The following is a 9,712-nucleotide window of genomic DNA, read 5'->3' as shown; positions in this document are numbered from 1 at the left end:
CTATGAGGAAGCAGTGCCTGGAGAATCTGTGGTGGACTCTCCTCTTTCTGGGGCTGAGGTTGCTGAGGTAGTTAAAAAGCTCCTCTATGGCAAGGCCCCAGGGATGGATGAGATCCGCCCGGAGTTCCTTAAGGCTCTGGATGCTGTGGGGCTGTCTTGGTTGACAAGACTCTGCAGCATTGCGTGGACATCGGGGGCGGTACGTCTGGATTGGCAGACCGGGGTGGTGGTCCCTCTCTTTAAGAAAAGCGACCGGAGGGTGTGTTCCAACTATCGTGGGATCACACTCCTCAGCCTTCCCGGTAAGGTTTATTCAGGTGTACTGGAGAGGAAGCTATGCCAGATAGTCGAACCTCGGATTCAGGAGGAACGGTGTGGTTTTCGTCCTGGTCGTGGAACTGTGGACCAGCTCTATTCTCTCGGCTGGGTCCTTGAGGGTGCATGGGAGTTCCCATGCTAGCGAGGTGGTCCAATGTACACGCATCTTTCAGTCCAAAACGGCCCGATCTATCCACATCCAGAATTGTCTGGCGGTCGTATGTGCCCACGGAGTGTCCACGCTGTCAGACAGCCATGAAATTTGCAGAATTGTCCGGTATTTTTGGCAAATGTTCTATTTCTACCATGAGCCCCTATAGTTCCTGTGTTCCCCTTGTGGGCAGAGTTGTGAGACGAGCACAGCTGCGTCCAATCTTCCCGACACTACTTAAGCAGCACCTTGACAGCTGAATGGCACTCAGCGACTCCACTCCTTGACTCTCTGTGTCAGAAGACTCTTATGCTTCCCGAGTTTTTGATGCTTACCTTCTTGGCTATTCCCAGTGCCATCCAGCTTGTGTTGTGGGATAGTTTGCACATCTTGTAACTCCAACCCTAGTTATTTTTGTATACTAACTTTTGTTCTTTTTATCTATTTCGCTCATTTTACTTTCTCTTTTTCGCACCGTCGCTTTTTGTTATCTCCTCTTTGGATCATTGCTGTGAGGACTTTTTCCTTAACTAGAATAACTGTTTTATTCACCATTTGTCTGCATCCTTGGATTCCTCTGTACTGCATTTATTGCATTGTGACAGGTGGTCATCGAGGGCAACCAGAACCTCCGGGCGACAACGGACAGTGTGCACCTCACAGGATGCCACAAGGTGGCAGGAGGCCTTATAGGCATGTCCCCACTGAAATACCTTGGACTTCAGCAGGAACAAACAGTTTATCAGTTGGACAATTCTCCTGGGAATTTAACGTCTGCTTCAGACATCCTAGTCTCCACCCCCTACCGGAGTGTTCCCACCACCTGGACTACAGGAATGATTGTCTTAGAAGCGCTATCCTTTCCAATAGGACGTAGACTCTGGAGAGAGCATCCGGATGTTGCGGTAGCCTGGTCTGTAAGTGATGGAGAAGTTGATAAGTGTCAGGAACAGGGACCACCGTGCCTTGTGGGAATTACTATAAGTCTTTGAGCAGTTCTGTTGTAGGCCAGGCTTTTGTGATCTGTGAGGACCAAGAATGCAGCCGCCGTGGCTTCCAACCAGTGCCTCCAGTTCTGAAGTGCAAGAACGATTACCAGCAGCTCTCTTTTCCCCACATCGTAGTTCCTAATGGCGGATGTAAGGCAACGCGAGAAGAATGCACATGGCCATCGCCTAGGTGGATAACAGACTCATTATAGAGGCTTTTCTGGTCAAGGCAGAAGAATAAGTACTGTGCAGCTTGTCAAAAACTGGAGAAACTGTCCACACAGGTCAGACCATCCGGAGTATTGGGGAGGATGAGGACTACACAGTTGTTGTAGAGAGGGTGTGGTCGCAGCTGACGTGGAAGATATGGTACTGGCCGCGTGAGTAGGGTCACCCGAGTTAAGAGTTGCACAATTCTGGTCCAAATGTTTTTTGAATGTTCCAAAACTTGTGGACATTTGTTTGAGGACATCCATACCTTCCCACAATATTTAATCGTGGCAGCCAACTATTTGATCAAGATTTTCCAACTTTTGCTTTCATTTTGGCCAGACGATGAATGTTCCGATCGGCAAGGTCAAAGTAGGACCTCAATGCAGAGAGAGACAGAATCCAAAACAAAAAAGGGTTCATTAACAAAATGTGCACTCAAAAGAAGCGGAGAAAAAACAACCCAATCAGGACGAGGCCACATAAGGAGGGACAAAACCAAAAGTAAGTTGCAGTGTGGAAAAAATAAACAACTGCAACTCCAGGTATTCACAGAATGTCTAGACAATGAGACACAGCTATGTGGTAGAAAGGTGCAATAGCTGACGAGGTGCATAGCATGACAATCAACTGGCAATTTAAGTGGCTGGCAGCAAGGCTTAAGTTGACCTGATATAAACTGCCTACAGGTTTGAGCGGTCACTGCCTAGAGAGGTGGTGCAAGAAAAGGCAGAGAGGTGACAACGCCACACATTTACAGTAACTCCTTTTTCATATTTTCTTTCTGAACTCATGCATTAATTAATTTGTATACTTTTATTGTCAGTTTGAGCCTATCTCAGCTGAGTCCAGGTCAGGTCACCATTAGGTTGCGGACAGAATTCTGTTACGGATTCGCATAGTTTGCAGTGTTTGATGTGATCCCAATGTGCAGATAAGGGAGGAGAAGTGCAAAACAGAAGGTCCCTGCATTAGGTACATGCGATTGTTCAAAAACAGGGAGCGCAGACAAGCATAAAGCAGCAGGCCACGAGTGAAAAAAGAGAAAACTTACACTTAACATCTTCAAAACAGCAGTGAGTGTTAACCATGCAGCATGGAAAGGTAGGAAACAGAAATAAACACTAATCACAGGAAAACAATATTCAAAGTCTGACCTGTCATGGCATGTCATGAAAGAATTTGGCACTTTTATAGGCACCGACCGAATTCACTCATACTACAGGGTACCGATTCACATAAAAAAAAAACAACTGCGCCCTATTTTGAAATATGTATTGCTCGACGAGGACATTTTTTAAGTATGCTTGATAGAAAACGCTCCAGTGTAAGGTAAGGCGCCACTTTTCTAAAGTACACTAGCTCAATGTTAATTTATATCGAATTTGCCATAGACATGCTAATGATTAGAAGTATTGATTTTACATTAACGTTATGATTTCAACACCTCCAACTATGGTAGTAAAAATCACAACCAAGATGCACGGCACAATCAATCAGCGCGGGTGTACTGAGTACAGTAATGGTTCCTATAGTGCAGCTTACAGTCGGAGCCGTGCGAAAAGTAAACGTTGTTAGCATGCAGTACTGCAGCCCGCTAGGGGTTTGTTTCATACGGGTGGGCACTTCAGTGTTACTCACCCACCGCTGGCCAATGGGGCCTGAAGCGCAGTGGAATGCACAACGTTGGCCTCATGTGCCCCCCCAAATTACCACCATGCACCCCCTTCCTGACACTCCCACCACATACACACACCCTCTGTTTAGCTTTTAATTGGGCCTACTGGACGGGCACCTCTCCAGATCACGCTGTCACTTTACAGTGCGTAATAAGCTATTAGACACCCCCACCCACGCCCATGCCGCCCCCCGCGCTAATCAACATGGACATGCTCATTGTGCGGGAGCCGGACTGTTGTTCCTCCATGCGTCCACGCCCGGGTTGTGCGGGAGGGACACACAGGGGGAGACGGGTGATGTAGGTAAACATGTGTGGGGGGTCGGTGGGGGGTCAAGTTGAGGCAAACCACGCTCTCCCCCGGGAAATAAGAAAACAAACTGTAACACCTTCAGCGCTGCTTTCCTGCTTTGGCAAAAATATGACTTTGGGCCTCGTCCCAAAACAACAACACAGAAACTTTTCGTAATACGGGGCCGCCAGACCCACCCCCCCTCTCCCCAGTTATCTCAACAGTGGGAGCCGCCCAATCAGAGCAGACGCAGGAAACCCTTGTTTTTGGCAGCCATGTTGCTCCGTTAGGAGGAAATTGTCCCGGACCACATGACTGAGTCCACAGGTCTGCGAGGGACAGAACTGACCTTGACAAAGACTGAGAACATACTGGAAAACCTAAACTGTAACAATTGGCGCCGTGGACGCCGTCTATCCAACAGTTTGTGTCACTATGGGAATTATTAGTAACACACACACACGTACTTTCTACGTCCATGCTCTAATCCAGCTCCCCCTGAGCTCAGGGTCTCAGGGGAAAAGTTCATCCAGAGGGCGAAACCAGCCTCTGTGGCAAAGTAAGAAGTGGTTGGGTGGACGGTAGGGGGGTGACAGTGTGGGTGTGTGCGTTGGAGGGGAAGGGGGCGCCTGGCGTTCTTAACAGCTTCGTGTCGACACATGGGAGGGGGTGGGGAACGGGGAAACAGCAGTGGTTACTGGTTTTTGAGGTTCCTCATCCACATTTGTCCAGTGTTAGCGCTCTGGGCTAGTGAAAGATTGGGGGGTTTGGGGTCGAGAGTAGGGGCAACATGGTGGTTGGTGCTCGTGCCTCAAAATAAGAAGGTCCTGGGTTCGGTTACCAGGCTGGGGAGTCTGCATGTTCTCCCTGTGACTGTGTGGGTTCCCTCCGGGTACTCCAGCCTCCTCCCACCTCCAAAGATGGTGAGGTGGCGACTTGTCCAGGGTGTACTGGTCGGAGGCAGAACCTCAACATTGAAATTATTTTGTTTTGTTGACAACATTGGAATTTTGAAAAGTCAAAGTCCAAAGCATCCCAGACCATTTGTCAGGTCATTTGTTCACATTATAAAATGGATTTAGATATCCCGTTAAAAACATCACTAAGTGGACCAATTAGGGCCCGTTAACACCAGGTAGTACAGTCCAGTTCTGTACATACAAACATTTGTGTTTTCATTGTCACAACGGATCCATAAGACCCCTCCATGGGGGTGCCAAATGCAGTTTAGGGTACCTAAGAGGTGGAGTTCGACGGGATGCAGCGTGCTGATTGGTGGAAAGACAATGGTCACTTTCGTGTGTTATTATAATATGTATAATGTATCAGTATGAATAATAATAACAGTATGAAGCAATAGCAGTAATGATAGTGTGGTATTATTAATTTAATGTAGTAGTAGTAGTAGTAGTAGTAGTAATGATACAAACAATAATAACAATGTAATAATAATTTTGTCATAATTATAATATTGTAAGGTTAATGTTGTAATAATAACAACAAGAAGAAGCAGAATGCATTTATATGTAGTAATGGAGCAATAATAGTGTAATAATATTACATAGCAGCAGTAATACAAATAATGCAATATTAATAAAGTAATATCCTAGTGGTAGTAAAAAATAAAGTAGTAATATTAATGCAGTAGCATAAATAATAATGCAATAATGTAATATCAATAACGTAATAACCAATAATAATCAATCAATAAATGTATAATGTAATAAAAAAACATTATCATTACAAATAGAATAGAATAGAACAGAATAGAATAGAATAGAATGTACTTTATTGATCCCTGGGGAAAATTCCGCACCACTGTTCGCTTACAATAAACAATGATAATAATAAATAATAAAATATATATATTATATATGTAATATATAATATATGAATAATACAACTATATTCTACATATATTCTACACTTAAGTGCAGTCAAGAAGGAACATATGCAGACAGTCTGATGGCTGTTGGTATGAAGGACCTCCTGTGTCGTTCCGTGTTGCATTTTGGGAGTCTGAGCCTTCCACTGAACATGTTCATTCTCTCCGCAAGGTCCGAGTGTAGTGGGTGGGAGGTGTTGTCCAAATGTTGCCACAAATAATATCAATATGTAATACAATTGTCATAAATAATAATATTATGGCAGCAATAATACAAATAATGTAATAGTAATAATGTAATGTAGTAGTGGTAGTAAAAAAAGTAGTAATATTAATGCAGTAGCATAAATAATAATGCATTAATGTATTATCTATAACGTAATAACCAACAATAATCAATCAATAAATGTAGTAGTAATAGTAACCATTTGTAGTGTAATAATCATCCATTATCATTACAAATATTATTAATATGTAATAAAATTGTCATGAATAATTAAGTAATAATAATATTATTTCTGTACTTGCATTTATATTTATACTAAACTTGCAGACTGACAGAGTCTTTGCAATTGCATTGTGCATTCAGCCTGTTTAGTTGTACAATGGCAATACAAACTTCTAATTCCTTTCCAGTAATATTAATAATAATGTAATTTTAATCATGAGAACATGTACTACTACTCTTAAAGGGGAACATTATCACCAGACCTATGTAAGCGTCAATATATACCTTGATGTTGCAGAAAAAAGACAATATATTTTTTTAAACCGATTTCCGAACTCTAAATGGGTGAATTTTGCCGAAGTAAACGCCTTTCTGTTTATCGTTCTCTTTGCGACGACGTCAGAACGTGACGTCACATCGGTCGTCAACGCCATGTTTCCCTACCACATCGAGTCAAATCAGCTGTTATTTTCCGTTTTTTCGACTGTTTTCCGTACCTTGGAGACATCATGCCTCGTCGGTGTGTTGTCGGAGGGTGTAACAACACGATCATGGACGGATTCAAGTCTATTTACATAGAATGTGCATCGTTTAGCACGGCATGCTAATCGATGCTAACATGCTATTTAGGCTAGCTGTGTGCATAATGCCTCATTTGTAGCTATATTTACATCCAGCCTTTCCCTCCATCCACATTTAATGCCAAAAAACACTTACCAATCGACGGATTTAAGTTGCTCCAGTGTCAAGAGATGCGAAAGTCCCTCGTTTGGTTTTTACCTGCGATGCTACGACAGAGATGGCACAGAGATGACAAGAATGTCTGGATATCCTGCGACACTGATCAAAGCAGATGCATTCCCAAGGATAAAGTCAACGAAATCACAAAGGTGAGTTTTGTTGGTATTGACTTATTGATCCAGTGTCAATGCGAAAGTCCTGAGCGGTTGGTCGGCACATTTTACCGGTGATGCTAACGCAGAATAGCGTTAGCGTGGCCGAATAGCGTCAATAGCTATTCGCTCAATAGCTTCAGTTTCTTCTTCAATTTCGGTTTTGCTATCCGCCTCCATACACCAACCATCGGTTTCAATACATGCTTAATCTGTTGAATCGCTTAAACCGCCGAAATCCGAATCTGAATCCGAGCTAATGTCGCTATATTTTGCTGTGCAATTTGCCATTGTTTGTATTGGAATCGCTATGTGACGTCACAGGGAAATGGACAGTGGCATCGCAAATAGCGAAAATCAAGCACTTTAAAGCTTTTTTTAGGGGTATTCCGGGAGATGTAAAATTTTGAAAAAAATTTCGGAAAATAAAATAAGCCTCTGGGAACTGATTTTTATTGGTTTTAACCCTTCTGAAATTGTGATAATGTTCCCCTTTAATACTAATAATGCAATAATAGTTATAAAAATAGAAATAATTATAATAATGTAATTGTAATAATTATGTAACAACAATGTAGTAACAGTGTATTAATAGTGTAATGTAATAATGATAATGTAGGGTTAGGAATTTAATTAAATTATTTATTATTTTAAATGTATGTAGTAGTAATTACAAAAAGGCAACATTATCGGAATATTATAAATGTAATAACACTGTCGTAATAATAATGATAACATATTAATATTGTTAGAATAAAAATAATATAATAACAATAATGTAATCATATGTAGTAAGTTGTAATAACAGTTTTAATTGAAGTAGCAGTAATTATTTTTGTGTAATTTTAATAATGTAATAAAAATAATGTAATAATAATAATATGCAGTTATATGTAGTAATAGTGTAATAATAGTGTATTGATAATGTGGGATCAGTAATGATATTATTTAAATAATAATGTAATTATTGTAATAATAATATATAAGTAATAATATACCGGAATTATAGTGTAATAAACAGTATGCAAAATAATAATAATATGATAAAAATAACAATGCTTTATTGATAATTTCCTATGACTAACAACATAATAATGAAATAGTAGTAGTCGTAAAATAATGTAATAATAGTAGTGTAATAACAATAATAATAATAAAAAGGTCATGCATGTAGTAATAGTGTGATAATGTTTTACTAGCACTAATGATAATGTGGAATAATGACAAAGTAAAAATAATTCAATATTAATTGTAATAGGGCCAATATCAATATGAATAATATAATAATAACAATGTCATAATATTGTAGTAGTCGTAAAATAATAATTCAATATTAATTAAAACAAGTCACTAGTACCATTAATAATGTAATATAAACAATGTAGAAATAATGTAGTAGTAATAATCCATCCATTTTCTACCGCTTATTCCCCTTTGGGGTCGCGGGGGGGCGCTGGCGCCTATCTCAGCTACAATCGGGCGGAAGGCGGGGTACACCCTGGACAAGTCGCCACCTCATCGCAGGGCCAACACAGATAAACAGACAACATTCACACTCACATTCACACACCAGGGACCATTTAGTGCTGCCAATCAACCTATCCCCAGGTGCATGTCTTTGGAAGTGGGAGGAAGCCGGAGTACCCGGAGGGAACCCACGCAGTCACGGGGAGAACATGCAAACTCCACACAGAAAGATCCCAAGCCTGGATTTGAACCCAGGACTGCAGGAACTTCGTATTGTGAGGCAGACTCACTAACCCCTCCTCCACCGTGAAGCCCAGTAGTAATGATATTGTAAAATAATGATATAATCTTGAATATGTATTAATGTAAAGATGATAAATTGTAATGTAAAAATGCTAAAAATTTAATAAGAAAAGTGCTCATTCAGAATGTATTAATAATAATAATGTACTAAGTAGATAAGTTAAGACTTTGTAAGGAACGTCCTTTGCTTGTCCACTGATCCTTTGCGACCAAAAGTTAACAAGAAGCCAGAAGGGAAAGAGTTGGAAATCCCCCCCCTACTCCCCGTTGCACAGTGCAGGTGCAATCTAAGGCCAACCGCGCCGCTCTGTCAGCTTCGAGGCAGGCCGGCGAGGGGCTCGAGCCAAGGAAGGGGGCCTGAGTGGGTCTGGGGTCCGCACGTCACCCTGCTGGCCTTTCCTGGTCCGGCCATCGGGACAGAAAGCTGGCTGGGCGCCCGCTCTGCCAGCCAGAGGCCGGGCAGCAGCGAGGGCGCTGGAGCGGGCCAGGATCGGGGCTCACAGCGGGGGTGAGGGGCGGGCCTGAACTCCAGATGACCAATGTGTGCTCACTCATTTAGCCATACCCCCCCCCCAGCCCCCCAAAATAACGAGCTCCTTCTCTCTGATTGGCCGAGGCGGTCCGGGCTCCTCTGGATGCTTCAGCTGATTTTAAAACTTGGGAGTTAGCTCATTTCTTTGAAACCGTAGTTGACTCTCAAAGTGGTGTGCGCCTGACACGGTAGGTAATAAAGTACCTCTAATAAAGCGCGTCCCACAGGTAATTACAGCAAGGGTTGTTTTTTTGAAGTCTTGTTTGCGATGATTCATGGTTGCACCAATGTCATTTTCCTGTCACTCTCCTTTCAACAGCAGCACGCCACCCGCTCGCTAACGCTGACACCAAGAGGACTTCTTCAAACCACAGGCTGTGGGTGTGTCACCTTTTAGCTACTCTACGTCTAAGTTTCAGGCCCTCCAGGATTTGGCGGGCTGTTTTTGTGATTGTTGCAGCCTAAGTTGGCTGAACTCGAGGCATTTGTTTTTAATGTTTTGAGACTTGAATCCATGTTCTTCCGCAAGGTATACGGATTAGTTTG

This window comes from Nerophis ophidion, linkage group LG03 (genome assembly GCF_033978795.1).
Source record: "Nerophis ophidion isolate RoL-2023_Sa linkage group LG03, RoL_Noph_v1.0, whole genome shotgun sequence".
Lineage (NCBI taxonomy): Eukaryota > Metazoa > Chordata > Actinopteri > Syngnathiformes > Syngnathidae > Nerophis > Nerophis ophidion.
Note: the sequence above shows the minus strand (reverse complement) of the source record.